The sequence below is a fragment of the Vicia villosa genome, linkage group LG1 (assembly GCF_029867415.1).
Source record: "Vicia villosa cultivar HV-30 ecotype Madison, WI linkage group LG1, Vvil1.0, whole genome shotgun sequence".
NCBI classification, from domain to species: Eukaryota; Viridiplantae; Streptophyta; class Magnoliopsida; order Fabales; family Fabaceae; genus Vicia; species Vicia villosa.
The window spans coordinates 61,728,877-61,755,161 of NC_081180.1; positions in this window are offsets into that span (position 1 = coordinate 61,728,877).

Here is a 26,285-nt window from a genome sequence, read left to right on the forward strand (position 1 = left end):
TCATTAAGCAAGCTCACACTCTCACTCAGTACTGAACCAATTGCCTATAAATAGAGGCCTCATTCTCATTCAAAAAACACACCAAAGCAACCATATTCCTTGCTTTCTCTTTCTCTTCTCATGTTCATTGTTTTTCAAAGTTCTTTGGCAAGAAGAATCGATTTCTTCAAACCAGAGCTCATCTTTGGGAAGTGAACATTCTAACATCTCAAGGGAGGTCATTTGAGGTGATCCAAGCACCTGGATCACTTCTGTAAGTGGAGGAACACCATTGTTGCTCTCACTTTGGAGCATTTGCAGTTGGAAGTCCATGGAGTAATTCAGGAGGTTCCGAGCCAAGCCAATCATCCAGGCACACTCCTCAGGTCATAGTGAAGCTAACCAGATGGCTGCAGCTCACCTGTAACTCAGGATTCGACAACCTCCACGTCCACTTGAAGCTCAAATCGAGGGAGGTCCATAGAACAATTCAGAAGGATTCAGGCTACAATAAGCATCCAGTTAGCATCATTGAGTCTCAGGGAAGCTATTGAGATCATTCATTCAAGCCCAGGTGGCCTCTATCATCCTCACGACCTCCATTTTCAGAGGTAAGTTTCTGAACCTCACTTCTCTAATTTAAGTACTCTTTGTGAAATAGCTCGATTCTATCTTGTTCAGCATCATCAGAGGATTGAAAACCCTCTATCATCATCCATTTATCTTTCAGTATAGTCATTTAATTTGATTTTGAAATTTTAGGGTTCTTCACGATTTCTGGTAAATTAGTTAGACGTAGTTAATATTAATTCATGTTAGTTACATATTTAGAATCGTGAGTGAATTTAGAGCAAGTTTCATGTTTACATCATTGCAAATGGTTGAGAGTTGAGAGAGTTCAGAAATTTGAATTGATGGAGCTTGAGGTTGAAGACGAAGATGGAGGGTGGCGCCATTTTTCAAATCTCTGAGCGAAGTTTGTTTTATTTTTAATGATAGGCGTTTCCTTAACGAATGAATAACTTGCCCTAGTGGCCCCACATGCGCTCTTAGTCTCCTCATGCCCAAGGTCTGGGGTTCGAATCCCCCTCGCCTCAGACCTTTTGATTTTATTTTATTTTTTCCACTCTATGCACTAGACAACACACATATTGCAATGAAATGCCCTCTATAACACCATGCGCGCGTTGGCTGGTTGGTGTGTGTTTTGATTGTTGGCTTCAAGGGCGTGGGTTCAAACCATGGTGAGGCCAAAATATTATTTTTTATCACTTTTCCTTTTTATTTTCTTCACAACTTCACATAATTAATTCACTTATCAAATTAAATCATTTTCACTTCATTTTTCACACACTTTTTATTTAACATATCTATTTTGTGAATAATCAAAAAAATCATAAAAATATTATTTATTTCATGTATTTTTATTAGGTTTAAAATAGTATGTTTTAGGTGTTTTCTTAAATACTTTAATACATATTTTCACTTTGTTTTAACCTAAATCATTTTGTAAATAGTTTATGATAAAACCCTAATTGTTTAGGTCTTAGTTAAGTAAAAAATCTTTATTTTTACTTTAATTAAGTTGACTTTTGTCAATTCTCAAAACTGTTTTCAATCTCTGATTAAATCAAATGATTAAGGTTTTCAAACAACAAAACCTTGTATCATTCCAAATCATTTTCAAATTGCTTTTACACCAGTACTGTAAAGTACTGGGCCTCTAATAGAGTGTAAGTCCCAAACACCTTCTCTTCTTAGCTTGTTTTCAAAACTGTATTTTCAAAATCTTCTTTCTGTTTTCAAAACATTCTTCTGGTATTTGAAGGGCATTATTCCTGGTGAAACTCTTCAGATACCTATGTGACCTTTGTCCATCTTCACTTCTTCTGTTTTCAAAAACCATTAATTGTTTATCATATATATTCAACTGTTATCAACAAAACAACAAAAATATTGTTGAGGCTCTGTACATACTTCTTCAATGGCCTCCACTCCATCCAGGTTAGGCTTTACAAGCTTTTAATTTACAGTCTTTATTTAAATTACTGTCAAATATAAATTGTGCATATATATTAGTTTAGAACTACGTTTGAGTATAAACCTTAGGACAGTTAAACTATATATATATATATATATATATATATATATATATATATATATTATAGGAATATGACCTAGGATTGAGAATGTCTTCCCGGTGAAGGCTCTTTCCTAATTAGAGATCTGTAGTTCAAACCCCCAAGATGAATTATTCCCGGTGAAACATCTTGGCAAAAACCTTAGAATCCAAAAATATAGGACACATCCACCCAAAGAGGAATTATTCCCGGTGAAACCTCTTACCCATTTTCTTAGAGCCAAAATAAGTTCAAAACCACATAGCTTTCTCTTGTGCTATAACAAGGACCCTTGATTAGCCTCCTCTTGGGCTTTGTACAAGGACCCACAGGCTTCTTAAAAGCATTTCCAGCTTCCTCTTGAGCTTGTATACAAGGACCCATCAGGTTTCTTATAAACATAGGAACAGGTCTTTAGTCACCTTTTAGCCTACCCTGGTGAGTTTCTTCCAATTTAAACCAGACTTTAAACAAGCTAAGTTTGTCTCAATTCTACATTGAGTACATTTTTGGAATGAGAGACATGGACAGTCTCTGTCACCCTTATCTTCATCAATCTTCCTTAGCAGAGTCTAGGATCCATGTTTTGAGACATCCTCAGCATTGAGTCAGCCTTCATCTTGGACTTTAAACAAGAAGTCTCCATTAGATAATCTTTCTGCCATTCATTTTAACATATAAAAACCCCTGGAAAGGGTTAGCCTCCAAAGTCAATTAAAATCAACCTCCATTTCAACAAAATCCCTGGAAAGGGTTAGCTTCCACACATTCTATCATTTTCAATAAAAACCCCTGGAAAGGGTTAGCCTCCAAAGTCATTTAAAATCAATCCATCATTTCAATAAAACCCCTGGAAAGGGTTAGCCTCCAATGTCAAAAAAATAAAGATTCATTTCTCTTAGGAGATAATTTCCCCAAAAGAGTCAAAACCCCTGGAAAAGGTCAGCCTCCAAAAAAACATGATAAAGTCAGTCTTTTAACAGACAAATTCTCCAGCTGAGTCAAAATCCCTGGAAAGGGTTAACTTCCAAAGAAAAACAGTCTTTCAATAAATAAAATCTCCTCAGTAGAGTCAAAACCAACAAAAATAGTTAGCCTCAACCTTGGGCTTCATACAAGGCACCCAAACAATAAAACTCCCCTGTCAAGAGTCAGCCTCAACCTTGGGCATTGTACAAGGCAGATAATAGAGTCTCCCCAGTGAGTTCTTCACCATCCAGTAGCCACAACCTTGGGCTTTGTACAAGGCAGATAAACTATATTTTCATGTGTCAAAGATTCCTAACACTTAGGATCTTTCCCCATAGAGTCATCCATACTTAATTCATTTAAGAGTCTGCCACAACCTTGGGCTTTGTACAAGGCACATAAAATAGAGTCATTCATTTATCCTCAACAGTCAGCCACAACCTTGGGCTTTGTACAAGGCACATAAATAGAGTCTCCCTAAGTAGAGTCAGCCTCAATTCTGGGCTTTGTACAGAACACAAAAATACCCTGTAATTAATCCCCAGTGGAGTCATCTCCCAGAGTCAATAATATTAATAAATCAATCAAAAAGCCTCAAGCTTGGGCCTCATACAAGCCAGCTAAATTCAAATCTTTTATACAGTAGATAGACACAGCTTATCTCTATAGAGAGATATTTTTACTACTCTACCACATTCAAACAAACAAACATTTCAATTTCAATTTCAATCAAAGTCTCCCATTTAGGACTCTGAAAGACATGCTCTGGCACATCCCCAGACTTGTACACTTTCCCTAATTTGGATGAGCATCTTTCTTTCATTTTAGAGGCACGATGGCTGTCATACTTGATCAACCAAGTAGACTCCCCTCTTAATGAAACATCATTTTTTTTAGCTTTTCTGTCACTTTTAAATGTTTGTGGTAGAATAGTACAAATACCTCTCTGTAAAGATGATTTCATGTCTCTTTACTGTAAACAGAGATTTAATTCCAAGCTTCAACCTTGAGCTTCAAGCAAGGCACCAAAAACATTTAATTTCCCTAGTTAGTTCCCCGAACTACATTAAGCTCTGACTTCCACTAGGGATATGTAGGCATGAGGTTCACAAGGAATCTCAGCGAGCTAATAAAATACCAAAAATAGTCAGTCAGTCTGTCTGTCTGTCTTTTCAAATCAAATCAATTCCTTCTCCTAACATAAAGGAGAAACTTTCCCAATCATTAGCAGCAAACACAATCACAATGACACAGAGAAGGTTCCTGTAGAGTACTACAGATATGTAGGGTGTTTAAACACTTCCCTATGTATAACCGACCCCCCGGACTCCAGAATTTCTAGTCTAGGTGAAATCCCCACACTTAGCAAACTCTTAGGGTTTAGTTGAGATTTTTTTTCCCTTTCCTACTCGTAGGACCAATAAGAAAGTTCGTGTGATATCGTAGGAAGAACTGAAATAAAATTCATCCCACCACGGGCACATTCTCCTTCCAAATTTCGCGTGAAGGGTTTAGCGTGTCGTCCTCCCAAGTGAAACGGGGAGGTAAAGAAAACGACACCACACATGGTTTTGAGGATTTGAATCGTGCGACGCGATTAACATCGATTCCAGGATTCTCTATAGTCCATGCTAATTAGCAATTCGTAGATTGAGATAAGAATTCCCCGTAGGTTGAAGTGTAAAGCTTCGGAACCATAAAGAATTAGAATTCTTATTAACAATGTTAGCATAAGACCTTGTAGAATCGAGTGGAGCCATAAGATAGGGGAACTCACTGGGATTGAGTAATCTAATTCCATTCATCTTATTATTTTTCAAGTACTATGCAAGTTTTGAGGTTTCGATAGTTGCTTAGTTCGAGAATGTCATGGTCGATTGACGTGAAGACCGTATCTGATCTTTCTTCCGATGTGTAGTTTTATTTTATAGACATACTTGTTGTAAATCATCTTTCTGATGATTTTGAAATGTATACAATTTATGTCATTATTCCTGTCTTTTGTTTGTACTCAGTACCAAATTCTAGTATTTTACTAATATGATTCTAGACGCATATTGGTAGAGTATTACAAATATGTTTGTTTTCTATCTAATTTCTTCTTCACTTCAAAATAGAAAAAAAAACACATAAATGGGAAAAACAAAAACCCTCGCTCTCTCGGTCTCTCTCAACCCCGTCTCTGTCGCACCACCTTGTATCTCCCTGCCGCACCATTGCGATTTTGAGTTTCTCTCCTCCGCACACTGTGCCACCATAGTTTCTTTCCTCTGCAACATACCAAAAGCTCACCAGATTAGGGTTTGTTCAATGTTTTAATAATGTCTCAATGTTAGATTATGTTCTCTTCTCTTCTAATCCATCATCACACACGTAACATAGCCTAGAGATTTATTGATGAGAGATATTGTTATTGGAAGCTGAAACCCCATGTTATGAACGTGTTGTCGCTACTATTTTTGTTGTTCTTTCACTAATAAGTTTAATAGTGTTATAATTATCACACACATTTGTTCAATGTTTTAATAAGACGAGTTTCAATATGCACTGTGTTTGTTGTTTCTCTATTGACTTATGATAAACGTTTGTATCTACTGTCACAAAGCTTTTGGTGGAGGTGGAATTCATAGGGTAAAGCAACACATGGGTGTAATAGTAGGAAATGTAGAAATTTATATGTCAGTGCCTGCTGAAATTTATTTTCAGATGAAACAACATTTTAATGATCGGAGCAAGAAAGGAAAAACTTCAGATGTGGCTGAAAGCGATTCATTTACTGAGGAGGGGGTGAATTGCAAATACAAACGAACCCACAAATTGGTGCATCTAAAAAGAATATGACGCTCGCATTGGTACTTATTTTTTTATCTAGAACCACTATGGGTGCTCAGCCTACTTTAAAAAGTGTGATGCAAAGTAAAGAAGTGGTGGAAAAGTGTGATCTTGCTATTGATGAGTGGTTTATTGATGCATCTATTCCTTCAATGCTGCAAATTTTTCGTAGTTCCAACTTGTCATTGATGCTCTTTGTTGAATGGGTGCTGGATATAAAGTTCCTACCATGCATTCTTTTCGTGGTAATTTGTTAAATAGGTGGGTTGATGACGTGAAGATAAAGATAGAGAAATATCACTATTTGGAAGGATACAGGTTGTACTCTTATGGCAGATGGGTGGAATGATCGTTGTAGGAAAACTCTTATCAACTTTTTTGTTTATTGCCCCAAAGGAATTGTTTTCATAAAGTATGTTGATGCCTCTGGTGCTTCTAAAACTGCAGACACATTTTTTAAGCTTTTCAAGGAAGTGGTGTCGTATGTTTGACTGGAAAATATTTTTCAAATAGTTACAAATAATGTTGCGAATTATGTTGCTGTTGGAAAGGGAGTTTCCTATGTTGTTTTGGTCTCCTTGTGCATCACACTGTATTAATTTGATGTTGCAAGACGTGGGGAAATTAGAGGAAGTAAGTGCGGCAGTGTCACGTGCTTCAAAAATTACCAAATACATATATAATCATTGTTTTGCATTGTATTTGATGATACAAAATACAGGTGGAAGAGAAATACTACGTCCTGCTCCAACCCACTTTGCTACTAATTTCATTGCATTGCAAAGTATTTTGTTTCATAAATATGCACTAAGAGCCATGGTAACATCCAAAGAGTGTACAACCACAATTTATTCCAAAGATGTCAAGGCAAAGCAATTTGTGGAACAAGTCTTAGACTCTAGCTTTTGTCTAAATGTGCTGACATATTGAAAATTACATAACCTCGTGTACGTGTGTTGCGTACTGTTGATAGTGAAGATAAACCAGCTATGGGATATCTCTATTGAGCTATATATAAAGCAAGAGAGGAGATTGAAAATAGGTTTAGAAGAAATAAGTTAAAAGTAGAGCCTTATTTGAAGATTTTGGATAACCGTTGGGATGCACAACTTCGCAAAAATCTTCATGCAGCTGGTTGTTGGTTAAATCCATCTTTCAGATTCAATCCATAGTATGAAAAAAAACAAGTCCACCACCCAAGGCCTTTTGGATGTAATTGAAAAGTATGCTTATGATAGTAAGGACTTGCGATCTAAATTAACTGTTGAGATCACTTCATTCAAAAATTGTGAAGGTAATTTTGGAAGGACAACAACCGTAGAAAACTGAGATGAAGTTTTGCCAGGTAAAATTATATGATAAACTTTATGCATTTTTGTACAATGTCAATATGTATTTTAAAAGGTTTTGTAATTTTTCACATGCATTATTCTAGATCAATGGTGGGACACTTATGGAACCGAAGCGCCCAATTTGCAAAAGCTGGCTATTCGAATTTTGAGTCAAACTTGTAGTGCATCCGGTTGTGAGCAAAATTGGAGTGTGTTTGAACACATTCATTCAAAAAGATAAATAGGTTGGATCATCAAAAGCTTAATGATCTTGTCTATGTTTGTTACAACTTATGGCTACAAAATAAATATTGCTCTTATTATGATTTATATGCTATTGTTTCGATAGTTGATGACATGAATATTGGTTCTATGGTTTTTTAAAAATGTATATTATTGTTTGAGTTATATGGTATTGTTTCGATACTTGATGACTGATCAGTGCATTTTGATGCACAATCTTCTATGTTTGTTGTACTTAGGCATTTCCATAATTTGTTTTGCTTATTTTTCACTTTTATTGTGTTTTCATATTTTATTTTATTTTTGCCTTTATTTAATTTTCGTATTTTATTTTCAGCATTTGTAGCTTTCAATAAAAAATTCATAACTGGATCTACAGGAATCAGATCGATGCGTTCTAATATTCGTCAGAAAGCTAAGAGAAAAAGCTACGACTTTCATGTTGGAGTCAAAGGCAAATTTGGAGTTCAAAGTTCCCAGAATTTCGTTGAAGTTTCAGTCATTAGAATAATTTGATTTTGGGTAATTATTTTATGGGTCTGAGCTATGTTTTCGACCCGCTTCAGATTTTCAGTGAAAACGTTATTTTGTTTTATAAGGGTTGGCATACGCTACAGTACTTTTAACCTTCTTTCCACAAAATCTTCATATGCTTTGTACGATCATCGAGAACTAATCACTTTTGTTGATCTGTTGTATTCATATTCTGATACTTGAGATTATTATAACTTTGCAAATTAATTCCTACTCCTTTCAATTCTATTATGTGTTTATCATTTGCTGAATCTGATTTAACATAGAGTATTTTTGTTTGGTTCGATTGATTTATGTTTCATAAATTTAGTTGCGTGTTACTGTTTGCTTAATCTATTAATTCGCTTATTCTTAACCGTTTGCTTAATTCGGTAAACAGAAAACATAATTCTTATAATATCGATCTTGCTTGTTAAATGTTGTTGTGAACGAATAGGAACAGTATCCGCTTAGGGCTGTGAAGTTATAATAATTGATGATAGGTAGGAACCGAATCAGCAGATTAACTTATTTTATAATCACTTAATTTTTAATCACTTTTTGTTAATTATTTTTTGAATAAAAATCTAAATCCCCCTCATAATCGTTTCTATTGGTCAATAATAATACAAGAATCTGTGCGATACGACTCGAGCCATTATAGCTATCTACAATTTTTAAAATCACTCGTTTTGACCCGCGCACGACAGTAGATCAAATTGGCGCCATTGCCAAGGACTCTTTGATAATATTAACCGAGTTTAGGATCCTAGTTTTCAGTCTTTTAGAAATTTTTCTTGTTTTTTTGTTGTTGTGGGTTTCACAAATTTCTCTTTCTTCTATTTTTTATGATTTATTTTCTATTTTCATATTTTTTTTAAAAATCCAAAAAAAATTGTAGGAGCTTTATTTTATTTTAATAATACAAGAATTCATGCGATACGACTCGAGTCATTGTTGCTATCTACAATTATTAAAATCACTCGTTTTGACCCGCACCCGACAACCGGTCAATGACATAAATATTAGTTTTATGGTTTGTTAAATTTGTTTTGTTCTATGTTTAACATTACCGTTAATGATTTATAATAAGACAAAAAATTATGATCCTATGAATTTTGAAACACTTGGTGATCATTCTAATTGGGTTTTGGAGGATTCACCACCATTCTTGACCATTGAGGAGTTGGAAGCACTACGGAAAGATCTTGCTAGTATGACAATTCAACCTATTTCAAATAATATTGGTATGGTATTAGTTTTTGTGATTACAATTATATTATTTTAATTTATTAAAATATTTCAATTTCTAAACTCTTTAAATTGATGTTGTTATAGATGAATTAAATTTGGATGAGGTTGATGTTGAGGGAGAAGCACAACTTAACTCGGGAGAAAACAACCAAAGTAATGATCTGATTGATGGGGAAGATGTTACAAATGGGATTGATTTTGCCGCATATGGTTTTGATATTGAAGGAGATCCCAACATTGAAATAATTTTACCTCCTTGTAACTAAATTTAATAGATATTGGAGTATATTTGTTCTAAAGTACTCATTTAGATTATGTTGTAATTAGACTTTATTTACAATTAGGTTTTGTAATTTATACTGTTTTGTTATGCGTTATATTTATGTCTAAATTTGAATTTAATTTATCAACTAGTAGATTTATCATATGATATTTTCCAAAAATTTAAGTGCTACTTATATTTTTTTTAGAGATTGAATGATCCGATATATCACAAAAGGAGTGGGTTTTATTAAAAAAGGAAGTTGTTGGGCTGTTGTTTGAAAGCCTTCACTGTCATTTGTGTTCATAATTAGAAAGACTGCATTTGATTAGAACTGGAGAGATCTCTTCGTTTTGCCAGTTTTTTCAAACAAAAAAGATAAAATCAAGTATGTTATGTATTGAATCAATGCTTTAAAACACTGGTAATAACTCCTAGAGATGTGTGGGTGCTTAGTCATAAAGCGGTAGCAGAAATAATATTGACATGGTCAACAACTGATTTTCTGAACTGGAACCCTAAGTGTTGATGTAGTAGTGGTTTGATGAGAGCAAAGGGAGAATAATGTTTAGCTTGTCATGTTCAGCCTTCTCACATCTATAAGTTGGATAGCAATGCACAAGATATAGGTGATAAAAATACACTTAGAACAGCTCGGTCAGATCCTCCTGAAAGGTGCACTCTATTAATTAGTATTTCTAACAAGGGATTAAATTCTGAATCTGATGAATTTGTTCCATAAATGGGAAAGCGAACAATGCTTTCCTGGTTAGTTGACTCGGGGTAGTACAGGTAAGTCAAAAGGTTCAATATCGCATGAGGAAGCGAGTAATGCTTGGGGGATAAATCACAAGAGAAGGCATTCACTGTGGCTGATGTAGAAAGATCCTCATAGTTTCAAAGTTTGAGCTTCATGCAGTTTCTCCTTTACAATGCCAGATGTTTATGGTAATGATCCAAATGATGATACTTGTGGTATATGTGAAGATGGAGGGGAAAAATCAGTTTCCATTTAGTCCAACATCGTTTTATGTATAGAAAAGTTAGGTGTATATATTGATTAAACAAACTAGATGATTAAAAAGGTTTGGGGTTGGAATATAGTAGCTTTGCAATGGATGGGCTAAAGGCCAAAAATATTTCATTTTAACTATTTGAAATAAATCTTTAAAATAATTAAATAAAAAATTTCCATGTCAGCAATCTATAAAATAATTAAATAAAAAAATTTCATGTCAGCAACGTTAATGCCACCTCAACAACGTTAATGGACACATCATGTTTGTGACACATCATCCTTTTTGGAACAAAATCGGTGAGGAAGGACAATGCTGAAGACGTTTGGTAACTTAATTAAAGTACCTATTTGTAGGAAAAATAAGATAAATGACCAAATCGTTACAATTAAATAACTTAAATGACCCTAGAGGTAATTTAGCCAATATTAAAATTTAAAAGCCATTAAAATTGAAGAACCATTTGTTTAAAATGCTCAAATTAGATGACCAAACATGCATTTAACCATTTTATATATTTAAACTTTAATAATTCTTTTGTTTCTTTTCATTGTCTAGATTTAATATAGTATATGTTTTATTATATATATTTTTTCACAGAAAGTATAACATCTATTATTAATTATATCATAAAAAAATAGTTTGTGTCAAAATAATCATAAAAAAATAATTAATCATATTGATTAGATGTGATAATTTTCTTAACATTATGCCACTATTTTAATATAATTATGGTTAATTTAATTAATATGATTAATTTTCTTAACGTTATAGACATTTAAACTCTAATTCATTTTGTTTACAAAATAATTAAAAATATTTATTTACTAAATAAATTATCTACCATTGATTATTACATAACTGAATCAATCAATCGTATTAATTAAATTTTTATTTTTTAACTACATATCACTAACTATTTAAAAAATTGTAACAATTTTCTTTGATTGCAAATTATTTGTCTATTTAATCCCAAGTTTTTTTTATAATGGTGAAGGCCTAGGCCCGAAAGTAAAAACAACTAATCAAGATTCGGAAAAGGGACTAAAATCCCGACAGCATCATCCTCCAATAAGCTTTTAAGGAAGCTTGGAGCTTTATCAAAATAAATGAAACTATTCTCCCTACAACCTCTCCTTGCAAGAGTATCAGCACAAGCATTCGCACTTCGATAGACATGTGAAACAAAAACCACTTCCATACTGTCCATGATCTCCAAAATTTGCCGAAGAATAGCGACTCAATCAATTAGATCCACAACTCGTTTCTCAATGGCATCAATAACATGCAACGGTTCAACATTTATCTCCACTTTATTCAATCCTAACCTGTGCGTGAGTTTCAAACCCTCAAAGACACCCCAAAATTCCGCCAATATAGCACTAGCTCTTCCGACATATTTGGAGAATCCACCTTTCCAACCTCCTTGATGATCCCTTATAACTCTTCCACAACCCGTCACCATATTTGTATTACAAGCACCATCTGTATTGAGTTTAATAGTACTGCTTGAGGGAGGCTTCCACTATCTACAATTGTTTATGCATCTCTCATCCCCCGTTGTTCTGTACAGCCCTAGGGCCTGTCTATAGTCATCACCTCTCTTCCAAATTTGCATTATAGGATCAATAGGTCTTGTATAATTATCTTGGTACTCTTCTTTATTCCTCCATGTCCAAAGAGCATGACACGCAATAATTCAAGTGTTGCTCCACTTTGTGTTGATGCTGCCAGAATAATTGATGTTAATGCTAATTCATTCTTCCATGTTGGATGTGAAAAATTGCTACATAATGTCACTAGTAACCAGGCTCTTCCACACATGCATGCTCTTATAATAGACCCGCATGGCGTGCATACTTGTTTCACAAACAGCACCACATAATTTGAGAAGGAATTTATTCGTCCTAGTGTTTCACCGTGGGGTGCGCCGGTGTTGTTGGAAAAGAAGAAAGAAGGATTGATGAGATTGTGGGTGGATTATGTAAAGACAAACTTGTTTTGATGAAGACAAACTATTATTGCAAAAAGTGGAATGGCTCAAGTCATCTAGCACATCAAGTTTCAAACTATTTCCAAGTCTTGAAGAAATTCCTTTAAATGATCAAATTATTAAAGGTATATCATTTATCTCTCAAAATATACATACAAGTGTTCAAATATATTTACTTATATCATAAAATGCTTTGGTTTCATTAGATTTTAAAAGGTTACAAAAAATAGCCCTTTTAAAAGGCATTTTTAGCTACTGATGCTGCTGTAACCGGGTAACAGCCATGTTGTAACTGGTTACAGCGTGAAACATTTCAAAATATTTGTAACGTTACATTGTGTAACCGGGTAGCAGCCATGCTGTAACCGATTACACACGAAACAGTGGCAAAAATATTGTTTGCTATTATTTGAAATCTTAACATCTTTTTATTTCCAATCATTGCATTCCCTCATAGTTTATACCTTTTTGAAGAGGTATTATGAAAGTATAAAATCTCTCTTTTTCAGATTTTATACCACCTTTTCCATAAAAATTCCTCAACTTTCTAAAATCATCTCACCTCTCAATATTTTCAAAGTGTTGAAAACAGAATTTTTTTCAAGTGAATTTTTCTGCATTGTTCTTTCATTATATCTTAAGAAAAATTAATATTCATTCTTGAACACTTGTTGTATATTCTTGAGAAAGTTGTTTGCATGGAAAAGAAGATCAATCAATTATTTGATATATTGTTCAAACTTCAAAAACTCTTGTAAAAATTCAAACATATTGTTGTTTACTTACTATCTAGAATTGTTGGAAGTAATTGTGTGCATTGAAGAGGATTGTTCTTCTTGCACTTAGTATTGAAGATCTTAAAATTTTTAAGAGCCTTTGATCTTTTTATAGGTTAGATAGTAAAGTATCACATTTGGTGTGGATAGGCTTGTACAATCATTCTAACTATAGTGAAATATCTTTCGTGTTTAAAGGGGACTGGAGTACTCTCGGATTGTGAGGGGAACCAGTATATATCGTTGTGTCTTTTATATTTCCGCATTTTATTGCTTTATCTACATTTAACCAAACAAGAAAATAAGAACATCCGTGTCTCTAAAACCAAAAATTTTATTGGTCCTAATTCACCCCCCTCTTAGGCCCACTTCATACTTACAATTGGCATCAAAGCAGGTTATAGGTAACCTGTTCCTAAAAGATCCATATGGCTTCCGCAAATCAAAATCCGGTTTTTAGAGACGGTGGTAGCAACAACAAACCTCCATTGTTCTTTGGATAATACTTCGACTTTTGGAAAATTCGTATGAGGGTTCACTTAGAAGCACAAGGAGAAGAAGTATGGGAGGCTGTCTTAGAAGGTCCTCATGTTCCTGTAACTGTCATCAATGGTGTTGGATCAGATAAACCTAAAGCTTCATGGGATGATAACGATAGAAAGAAGGTTCTTGCTGACAAAAAGGCTATCAATCTTCTTCAAGGAGCACTTAGAATGGACGAGTTCTTTCGTGTTTCGGCATGTACAGCAGCTAAACAATATGGGATACGTTAGTAGAAACTCATGAAGAAACCGTTGAATTTAAGAGATCTCGATTAAATACTTTGAGTCAAGAATATAAATTATTTAGAATGCAACCCGCAGAAACCATTCTTGATCTACAAAAGAGATTTGTTCACTTAATAAATCATCTAGACGCTCTTGGAAAGAAAATCTCTACCGAAGAACAAAATCTTAAAGTTCTAAGATCCTTAACCAGAGAATGGCAACCAAAGGTAACAGCAATATCCGAGAAGAAGACTCTAACAAAAATGACTTCCGCAACATTGTTCGGAAAACTTCAAGAATACGAAACAGAACTTGGAAGACTTCAAAAGAATGAAAGTTTATATTCAATGTCCAAAGGCATTGCTTTGAAAGTATATTCTATGTACGATGATCCACCGGTGGAAGATGAAAATTTCATACTCCTTGTTAAACGACTTGGTAAGTTCTTTGGTAAAAATAATAAATCCTCTCATATAAAAAGAAAGAACCAATTCAGGAAAAAGGGGGCTTCCACTTCAACACAAGACGTCACATGTTATAAATGTGGTAAGCAAGGTCATATAAAACCAGATTGTTCAAAACTCTCCAAGAATGGTGGTGTCAAATGCAAAAAGGACTTCAAGAATAAAAAGTCCTATGTTGCATAGGAAGATAATGAGATAAGTTCATCATCCAATTCAGATAGCAACTAAAGTGCAAATCTAGCATTGATGGATTCACACCATTCCGATGATGAAAACAATGAGGTTAGTAGTTATTTTTCCATTTATGATAATGATGCACAAGTTGCCATAAATGAACTACTAAATGAATGCAAAATGTTATATATAACCATATCAACAAAAGAAAAACAAATCAAATCTCATGAAGAGAAAATTGATACTATGCAAAAGGATTTCGAGATTGAAAAGAAACAATATGTTGATAAGGAAAAACAAAAACCTACATGTAATAATTGTGAATCACTTTCCTTTCGAATTGTCCAATTAAAGAGAGTCCTTGAAAGATATGAAAAATGACAAATTTGTTTAGAAAGAGTCCTCAGTCAACAAAGGTATTCTAATGATAAAAGCGGGCTTGGTTATTCAAAGTTCTCAAAACCAAGTTCTAACAAAACTATTTTCATTAAGGCTAGTGACAAAACATATCAAGAGAAAATTAACAAGCCTAAAGTGGTTCATCACCATACTAAGAAAAGATTCCATAAAAAGAAACCTTATGTTCCTAGATATAGAAGTAATTTTGTTCCTACATGTTTCTATTGTGGTATAAGTGGCCATACACCTAATGCTAGCTATATTAGAAACTTTAGTGTGGCAAGTGGGCATTATGTGTGGGTAAAGAAATATACTATTTATGAAGGACCCAAAGCAGTTTTGGGTACCTAACAAGACTTAATTTGTTTTGTAGGTATGCTTGAAGACCACATCAAATCTATGGTATCTTGATAGTGGTTGTTCCAAGCATATGACGGGAGACATCAAAAAATTTTCAAATCTAAAGCTTAAACCCAAGGGTTATGTTACTTATGGAGATAACAATAAAGGAAAGATTCTTGGAGTAGGCAAAATTGGTGCACCACCTTTCACATCCATTGAAGATGTTCTTTATGTTGAAGAACTAAAGCATAATCTTCTTAGTATTAGCCAACTTTGTGACAAAGGATTCAAGATCAATTTTACTAAACATGAATGCTTGATAGAAGACGAAGTCACACATGAGGTTAAACTTAAAGGTAAAAAAATTAATAATATATTTATGATTTCTCTTGATGACTCATCTATGAAGGTAAAATGTCTCATGGCAAACAATAACGAATCATGGCTTTGGCACAAAAGAATTGCTCATATTCATATGGAACATTTGAATAAATTAATCAAACATGATCTTGTCATTGGATTGCCTAAGATAAAGTTTGTCAAAGATCGACTTTGTGATGCATGTGAAAAAGGGAAACAAACAAAATCAACTTTCAAATCTAAGAATGCGGTGTCCACTACAAGACCACTACAATTGTTACACATGGACTTATTTGCTTTCGTATTGTTGACGATTTCTCTAGATATACTTGGACATTCTTTCTAATGCGGAAAAATGATGCATTTATAGCATTCAAGAAATATGCAAAGAAAATTCAAAATGAGAATTCACTAACAATTGCCTCCATAAGAAGTGACCATGGTGGAGAATTTCAAAATACTTCATTTGAAGAATTTTGTGAAGAACATGGAATATCTCATAAATTTTCAGCACCAAGGACTCCTCAACAAAATGGAGTAGTGGAAAGAAAGAATAGATCACTTGTGGAACTTGCAAGAACAATGCTTAGCGACCCAAAACTTACTAAATATTTTTGGGCGGATGCAGTAAGCACAACATGTTTTGTAAGTAATAGAGTTAATATTAGACCTATCTTAAAGAAGACTCCATATGAACTATTCAAAGGGGGGAAACCAAACATTGCTTATTTTCACATCTTTGGATGCAAATGTTTTATCTTAAACAATGATAAAGACAATCTTGTTAAGTTTGATGAAAAACCCGATGCAGGTATTTTTCTTGGTTATTCTCTTTCTAGTAAAGCTTTTAGAATATATAATAAAAGAAATTTAAAATTGAAGAATCAATGCATGTATCTTTTGATGAATCTAACCCCTCCAAGGAGGATATTATTACTTGTGATAATGATGATGATATAGTAGAGATCCCTCAAGAAATGTCTTCAAAAGATGTCAATAAAGAACCACCGAAACAACAAGAAGAAGTTTCACAACCAAATAAAAATGTCAAACCATCGGAACAAAAAGAAGAAATTTCATAACGAAATGCAAATACCAATGATCTACCTAAAGAATGGAGGGCTCATAAAGATCATCTAATCGATAAAGTTATTGGTGACATTAGTTAAGGCGTTGCAACAAGACTAAACCTTCAAGATGCTTGCTTAAACATGGAGTTTGTCTCTCAAATTGAACCTTCCAAAGTTAATGAAGCCTTAGAAGACGACCAATGGATAATTTCTATGCAAGAAGAGTTAAAACAATTAGAAAGGAATCAAGTTTCGAAACTTGTTCCTAAACCAAGTGATAAACACATCATAGGAACAAGATGGGTGTTTAAGAACAAGCTTGATGCGAATGGTATAATTGTTTGAAACAAAGAAAGGTTGGTGGCTCAAGCTTATAATCAAGAAGAAAGAATCAACTTTGAAGAAACTTTCTCTCCCGTTGCAAGGTTAGAAGATATTAGTCTTTTACTTGCTGATGCTTTCTCTTTAAATTTTCAGCTTTTTCAAATGGATGTCAAAAGCGCATTCCTAAATGGATACATAAACGAATAAGTCTACGTCAAACAACCCCCAGGATTTGAAGACTTCAAGAATCCCTCTCATGTATTCAACTTGAAAAGGGCACTCTACGACTTAAAGCAAGCACCAAGAGCATGGTATGATCGTCTTAGCAATTTTTTATGCGAACGTGGCTTTGAAAAAGGTAAAGTTGACAAAACATTATTTATAAAGAAAATCAAAAACCATACTCTATTAGTTCAAGTATATGTTGACGACATCATCTTCGAATCAACCAACAAAGAATTATATGAAGAATTCTCATCAATAATGCATGGAAAATTTGAAATGTCTATGATGGGGAAGGTGAACTATTTACTTGGACTTCAAATCAAGCAACTAAAGGATGGTGTCATACCACAAAATGTTTCCATCATATTTCAAGATATTTTGATCCATCTGACTTTCAAGTGCTCAAGCACTGAGGATTAGGCTCACTTACCTGCTCTCCTAAACAATGACCTCTTAAACTAGGGTTTTTGATTTCTCTGAAGAAAATTAATAAATCAAGGTCTCCAATGGAATTCATATGGCTTATGTTATTTAAAATTATCTCTATGGCAAAATACAAGCTTCAATTCCAAAGATTGCTCGGTCAATTGCTCGGAAAATCAACAGTCGACTAGTTTGACCTAAAAGTCAACTATGGTCAAAGTACAGTCAAAATTCCTGATTTTTGGTCAACATCCTCATTTTGAAGTATCATTCATCATTTGATAAAGTATTGATCGTGATTCATCAAGGAAAGTTCAGAAATCAACAAAGCCTAAAATTTCTAAATTAGGGTTTTCGAACCAAAAGTCAACTGAACTTTGACCAGGCATAACTTTCACATTGAACATCAGAAATTTCCTATCCAAAGCTCATTTTGAAGTAAATTTAATTCCCTACAAAATTGTATCTCACAAGCCAAGTCTAAAAATGCTTCAATTGAGAGATATGGATGAAAAGATTATAGGTCCTTTTTGAAAGTCAACCAAAAGCAGTTTTTTTTTCAAATCCCATATCATCAAGATAAAATCCTCAAATGGAAAAAAGTTTCCAAAGTGGCTTGTAGAGGACATCTCTAGGTTTTCAAAAAGTCCTAGAACTCCTTCGTATCTTAAAAATTGAGGGAGATATGCCTTGTCAAAGTTGGACAAATTTGGGTGAAAAATGTGAAGTAAATAAGGGTCAAAATGGATTTTTTGCAAAAGGGGGCCCAACTTTTTGTGATCCAATCTTGTTACTAAAGTTATCAAGGAGGTCCATATCCAAATCCACGAATTATTGATTAATATTTTATTTTTTATTGAATTTAATTCATTAAAAACACAATATAAATCAAATAATTGAGAAAAATAATCAAAGATTTGATTTGCTTTGATTTTAATCATAATCTATCATCAAAATATATAATATTTAACTCCAAATTCGTGCAAAAACAAGATTGGTAAAATGAGATTGAGATTGGCCAATTTTGGAAAGGGAAAATCAAGTTTCAATCAAAATTCCAATTATTGGATTCAAAGAGATTTGATTAGTTTTTGTTAACCTAAATCCATCACACATATATATGGAGGCCATTCAGACTTGAAGGGGGGATTTTTCTGCAGCCAAGAACCGTAACATAAGTAAAAAAATCATGGTGCATTAGCAACTCGGAGTAAGGGTTGTAGCTTATTTCAGGCCATTCTAAACATCTCTACACGTCCCTGGGATTGCTCTGAATCGTTTCAGACTCTTACAACACATCAAAGCGTCCCGAATCACAAGGATACGACCTCGGTTTGCATAACGTTTTCTCAAGTTTCAATTTCTGTGTTTCATGCATTATAAATATGATTTGATCGCATATTCATGTTTATTTTGATGTTTGGAATGTCCATGTATGATTTGATTTAAGTTTAGATGCAGGAATTTGAATCCACCATGGTTAGGGTTTCGTGTTCTTGAAATAGGGAACCCTACTTAGAAGTAATTTCAGGCCAAATTGATGAGTTCATTAGATTTGGGACATCATTTACGATTGATTTGATTCTTTGTTCATGAATTATGGTGCTGGTATCGTGAATTTGATGTTTACAGGGTGTAGCTACGTAGAGCTTCGTAGCAGATCTGCAGCGTGTTCGTAGCAAAAATTGCAGGTGGCTCCACGAAGAAGACGCACCAGGGCGCGTGATCGTTTGTTTGAATTTTTAAATAATTGTTTTGTTTATTTTAAATGGTGATGGTTATATTATCAGCGAATGAAAACTGGCTCAGTGGAAGAGATGATGCGCGGGTTCGATCCTGCCTCCAGCAATTGTTTTAATTTTCTTTTTCAATAACCCCTTCATTGCAACTTCCACGCAACATGCCTACAAAAGACCATGGTACACCCTCGGCGCCTCACCAATAGATGGGTAGATCCTTAGATCCAAAGACCACTGTAGCGCCATCCACCATAGACCTCCACAAGCGCGCCACACTGGATTAAAAGCTAAGTTTTTTAATTCCTTTTTATTTTTAATTGCATTAATGTTTTTTTATTTTCTTTTTCTATTCTTTTATTGTAAATTCTTTTTTATTTATTTTGACAAAATAGTTTCATATAATTATTTATTAATTATTTTTTTTTACTTTTATTTTTATCGAAAACTCGATTTTTTTTAATAGTTGTTTATTTATTTAAAATTCAATTCTATTTTCACAAATATTTTTAATCAATTATATAATATTCTTTGTGCCTAACTTTTCAGCTTTAACTAGAGCGATTAAAGCTCAGACCTTGTGGTAACCCTAAACTTACTATTATTTAATTACTGTTCTTTCTAACCCCAATATTATTACTTGTGGCTAACCTATTTTTTCTTGTCACCATTATTTTTTGGTTATCTTATAAATTGTTGTTTCCCCTTCCTCATGGTTAATATATTTTGTAACTACTTATGGTTTGTATTGTTTGACCTTGAAGGCACTTAAACTGTTACGCTTTACATTATTACTGCGTGGTTAGTAATCTTAGGGAGTGCAAGCCTTGAATTAACGTAGCTCACTAATTATAAGATAAATTATCTGAATCAACCACGTGATTGTGCACCCACACACCTTTAAGGCTGAACCCTCTTGTCGCCTGTTGCCTTGTTATTTGCTGTCTTGTTGCCTTGTTCATTATAGAATAGTCAAGTCCCTCGGATACGAGGATGCCTCAGCAAATGTTGCCCTCAGTTCATTCTCATCACTAAAGATCATAAGTCCCTTAGATATTGCCTTCGGTTATATGATCTCGTCTCTCGAGGTTGCCTATGATATGATGATGATAGTCCCTTTCGATTGCTGAGGTGTCCTCATTGGTTGCCTAAAATGACTATTTTATCCTTCCCTTAGACTACCTGCCCTCTTTTTGACAGGGACAGTCTTATGGCGAACGATAACCTCGATGACCCTTTTCACATCCAATACAAGGATTTCCTACCCACCTATGGTATGGATAGCCCTGAATGGCTAAAAGAATATTTTTATAATTTTAAAGGGCAATTACCTCTTAATTGCTTGCTCTGGTTTAAATCTATTTTTACCCTTTTTCCAAAAACCTTCAAAAAGGCTACGCTTACTTACAAGCTAAAGTCCTTATTCAAATACTTTTTCTATACATTTCTAAACTTTTGAAAATAAATGAGCTAAGCAATTAAGAGCCCATGGAAATCCATGGATACAAAGGGTGCCTTACACCTTCCTTTTGTATAAATTCCCCCCCCCCCCCGAACTCAAAATCTCTTTTAAAGGTTTTTTTCTGTTCTTTTAGCCTTTCTTTAAATTGGATAAAATAAAAGTCGGTGGCGACTCTTTCTTACCGCGACATTTCTTTAAAGTCAGTTCACCGTATTACAGATGGCTTCTTTATCAACCAATTCAAATATTGTAAAGAGTTGTTGAAGAAATTTGAAATGGACAGTTGTAAAGAAATGTCTACGCCAATGGGATCCGGAACCTATGTTGATCAATACGAATCCGGTGTCTCTATTGATATTACCAAGTATCAAGGCATGATTGGTTCACTTTTGTATTTGACAGAAAGTCGTCCTGACATAATGTTTAGTGTTTGATTGGGTGCTCGCTTTCAAGCAAACCTGAAGGAATCTAATCTCATGGCGGTAAAAAGGATTATGAAATATATGAAGGGAATAACGAACGTCGCATTATGGTATCCAAAAGGTAGTGTATGTAATTTACTTGGTTATTTTGACGCGGATTATGCAGGTTGCAAAACCGATCGCAAAAGCACTAGTGGAACATGTCACATCTTAGGAAATGCTTTAGTTTCATGATCATGCAAGAAACAAGAATGTGTAGCACTTAGCACAGCCGAGGCAAAATACATTGCTACAGGTAATTGTTGTGCTCAAATATTATGGTTGAAAGAAAAACTTAGTGACTACGAATTAAATCTTGGTTGCATACCTCTTCGATGCGACAATACAAGCGTGATCAATATTACAAAGAATCCGGTCATGCACTCCCGTACCAAACACATTTACATACACCATCATTTTCTTTGCGATCATGTGTTTAAAGGAGATGTTGAAGTCACTTTTGTGGATACACATAATCAGTTAGCAGATATCTTCACTAAACCTCTCGCAAAGGAATCGTTTTACAAAATACGGAGAGAGCTTGGAATCCTAAATGAAGGTGATGTATAATTACTTCAAATTTTTATTCATTAACAACCATAATGAATCAACGGTACACTTCTCTCTAATTTATTTTATGGTCTATTATTATAATCAAAAGTTGCATTATATAGTATAATAAAATGTTTATGTGCTAACTACGAAAATTCCTTTTGCAACTTTGAGTTACAAAGCTACTGTTTTTTGCCTCTGGACCTTGTGTAACCAGGTAGCAGCCATGATGTAACCGGTTACAGCATTGTTTTTGTCTTTTATTGGGCCAGGACGAGAAGGTGTAACCGGTTACCCACCTTACTGTAACTGATTACACCTGAGCAAAATACACCATTTTGTTTTGTTTAACGTGTTTACTTAAAATGTTTTGCTTTTTTGTTTTATTATGTTTATATGCAAAAGTGCTTTTGTTTATAAAAGTAATTTTAGTATCACTCTCCAACATTATCTTCTTCCTTCCAACTTCTGCAACTTCCTTCAACCTCCATAAACTCCATTTTTATTCCATAAAAACTTAACCCACTCAAACAATCCTCTATATAACCTCTTCTTGTCAACAAATTAGCCTCTCCAAAAACCCACTTCCTCCCAAATCCAAAAATACTTCTTTCAAACCCTAACCTTAACTTTCTTCAAACTCCTTCAATGGCTTCAAGGAAACTCAAAGGGAAAAAGCAAGATGGGTGAAACAAGTGCCGAACAAGAAGAAAATATTATCCATGCATCAACTCAAAAGGTTCGAAGAATCACCCAAGCCATTCGGTCTAGAGTTGTTCTTTCGGCCAAGTATGGTAACTTATCTTCCTTTCCTCCTCTTAGCTTTAATTTTCTAGAATTGTTGTCCTTTCAAAAGATTGATGAATTAGTGTCGGATCATGGGTATATTTATTCGGACAAAGTTAGAGAATTTTATATGAACTTTAAAATTGTTCCTGGAGAAGAAGATGGTGTAGATAATGTGCTAACCACTAGGATTGGCAAGACTGACATATGTTTGGATCAGGAAACCTTAGGAAATTTTTTAGGGATTCCTCATACGGGACTGATTCCGCGTCAGGGTCTCAAACCAGATTTTCCAGGTTATAATGCTCTTGAATATTACTTTTCAATCTGTCGGGTATCTCAAGCAGAGGCCATTGGTAAGCAATCCCTGGCTACACCCCGGTTTATCATGTATGCTTCCAACCTTTCTATTATTGATAGGATGCTACATTTTCTTATCGCTTATGTGCTTAGGCCAAAAAGCTCCAATCATTCCCGCATTGGTGATGTTGAACTTTAAATGCAATATGCTCTCAAAAATAAGATTCAAATTAATTTGGCTCACGTTATTCTGTACCACATGCATTATCTTAATGGCTCGTTTTATCACTAAGATTATCCAACAATTTGATTTTGATCTTCGAAAGGAACCAAAGGAAGATACCACTGAGAATGAAATCAATGACAAATCGGCTTTGAGAAATACCGGGATTATGATTGACAAAGAGGGAAAATTTCAAATTCAATCAAGTGACCCTTCTCTACCGCCTCTGATAGACGGCTACTCTCTTGAAGGGAATTATAACAAAATTTGTGCCTTTGAAAACACCATGAACCGTCATCATCAAGAAAACAAACTTGAATTCACTTCCCTAAAAAGAATGATGAAGACTATGCTTAAGGAAATTCGAAAGAATAATGCTCAAAGGGTTGTTGAAGAAGAAGAGGAAGAAGAAGGAGGAACTAGTGGAGATGGAGAGGAAGATATGGAAAGTGATTAGGATTTTGTTGCTTTATTAATTTATGCTATTATGTTTTTACTTCTAAGTACTTCCGTTTATTTGCATTTCTAGTTTTTTCTTTCGAACAATGCTCTTTATATCTTGTTGTTTAACTTTATTTGTTTGTAAGTCCTACGACATTAAGAGTACTTTATATTTCTAGTCAATACTATGTTCTGTGTAATGTTGTGAGTTAAGTATTGTGTTTATGATATGTTCATGTTTTGTTCTCACATATTCTTATACTAACCTTATGACATCTATTGAGTTTTTCTTTCCCCATTCCTTTTTTCTAATGACAAAGGGGTGGAAGAATTAGTATAAGATTTGTATGTATGGTTGTATTGCTTGTCTCTCTAACAAATTTGTAGCAAGGAGTTTCAAATACTCATTCATGGATTGAGGGGGAGTCTCTATCTTATGGGGAGTTTCATTGATTAGAGAAAGCTAAAGCATCAAAGTTTCAAGCAAGTGTTGTCATCATCAAAAAGGGGGAGAATATGAAGACAAACTTGTTTTGATGAAGACAAACTATTATTGCAAAAAGTGGAATGGCTCAAGTTATCTAGCACATCAAGTTTCAAACTATTTCCAAGTCTTGAAGAAATTCCTTTAAATGATCAAATTATTAAAGGTATATCATTTAACTCTCAAAATATACATACAAGTATTCAAATATATTTGCTCATATCATAAAATGCTTTGGTTTCATTAGATTTGAAAATGTTACAAAAAATAGCCCCTTTAAAAGGCATTTTTAGCTACTGATGCTGCTGTAACCGGGTAACAGCCATGTCGTAACCGGTTACAGCATGAAAAATTTCAAAATATTTGCAACGTTACATTGTGTAACCGGGTAGCAGCTATGCTGTAACCGGTTACACACGAAACAGTGGCAATAATGTTGTTTGCTATTATTTGAAATCTTAACATCTTTTTACTTCCTACCATTGCATTCCCTCATATTTTATACCTTTTTGAAGAGGTATTATGAAAGTATAAAATCTCTCTTTTCAGATTTTATATCACCTTTTCCATAAAAGTTCCTCAACTTTCTAAAATCATCTCATCTCTCAATATTTTCAAAGTGTTGAAAACATAATTTTTTTTCAAGTGAATTTTTCTGCATTGCTCTTTCATTATATCTTAAGAAAAATTCATATTCATTCTTGAACACTTGTTGTATATTCTTGAGGAAGTTGTTTGCTTAGAAAATAAGATCAATCAATTGATTGATATATTTTTTCAAACTTCAAAAACTCTTGTAAAAATTCAAACATATTGTTGTTTACTTACTATCCAGGATTGTTGGAAGTAAGTGTGTGCATTGAAGAGGATTGTTCTTCTTGCACTTAGTATTGAAGATCTTAAAGGTTTTAAGAGTCTTTGATCTTTCTATAGGTTAGATAGTAAAGCATCACATTTGGTGTGGATATGCTTGTACAATCATTCTAACTATAATGAAATCTCTTTCGTGTTGAAAGGGGACAAGAGTACTCTCGGACTGTGAGGGAGAACCAGTATATATCGTTGTGTCTTTTATATTTCTGCATTTTATTGCTTTATCCACATTTAACTAAACAAGAAAATAATAACATCCGTGTATCTAAAACCAAAAATTTTATTGGTCCTAATTCACCCCCTCTTAGGCGCACTTCATGTTAGAACAAGATTTGTTCTGATCAATATTCTTAGTTTTGATGATAACAAGGATATGAATTTTGTGTGAGATAATGTGGTACTCTAATACATTGCAATTTCCCTTTCAGGAAATATATAAAGAGTATGCACAAATCAGCGCTCAGAAGCTTTGTCTCAGAAGGTTCAGCATGTAACATCAGAACATGGTCTGGCAAGACATCAGAAGATGGTCGAAGCAGAATCAGAACATGGGTCTATGGAAGCATTAGAAGAACTTGAGATCAGAAGCAGAAGCACTGAAGTTCTCATGGTATCACGCTCAGAAGCACTTCAAGGTCAGAAGACAAGAAGATGCTTTGCACCAAGCTGTTTGACTCTGATGATATTCAAACGTTGTATACACAAACATCAGATCAGAAGAAAGTACAGGTGGCAGGCTACGCTGACTGACAAAAGGAACGTTGGAAGCTATTAAAGGCAACGTCAGTAGACACAGCGTGAACAAGGCTCGAGGTAGTTGACAAAAGCGTGAAACATTAAATGCAATGCTGTACGAAATACGCAAAGCATTAAATGCTCCCAACGGTCATCTTCTCAAGTGCCTATAAGTATGAAGTTCTGATGAGAAGCAAAGTTACCGAATCTGCTGATAATTAACTTGCTGAAACGCTGTTCAAATCAAAGCTCTCAAACTTCATCTTCATCAAAGCTCACTACATTGCTGTTGTAATATATTAGTGAGATTAAGCTTAAACGTTAAGAGAAATATCACTGTTGTGATTATAGCTTTTCAGAAGCAATTGTAATACTCTTAGAATTGATTACATTAAT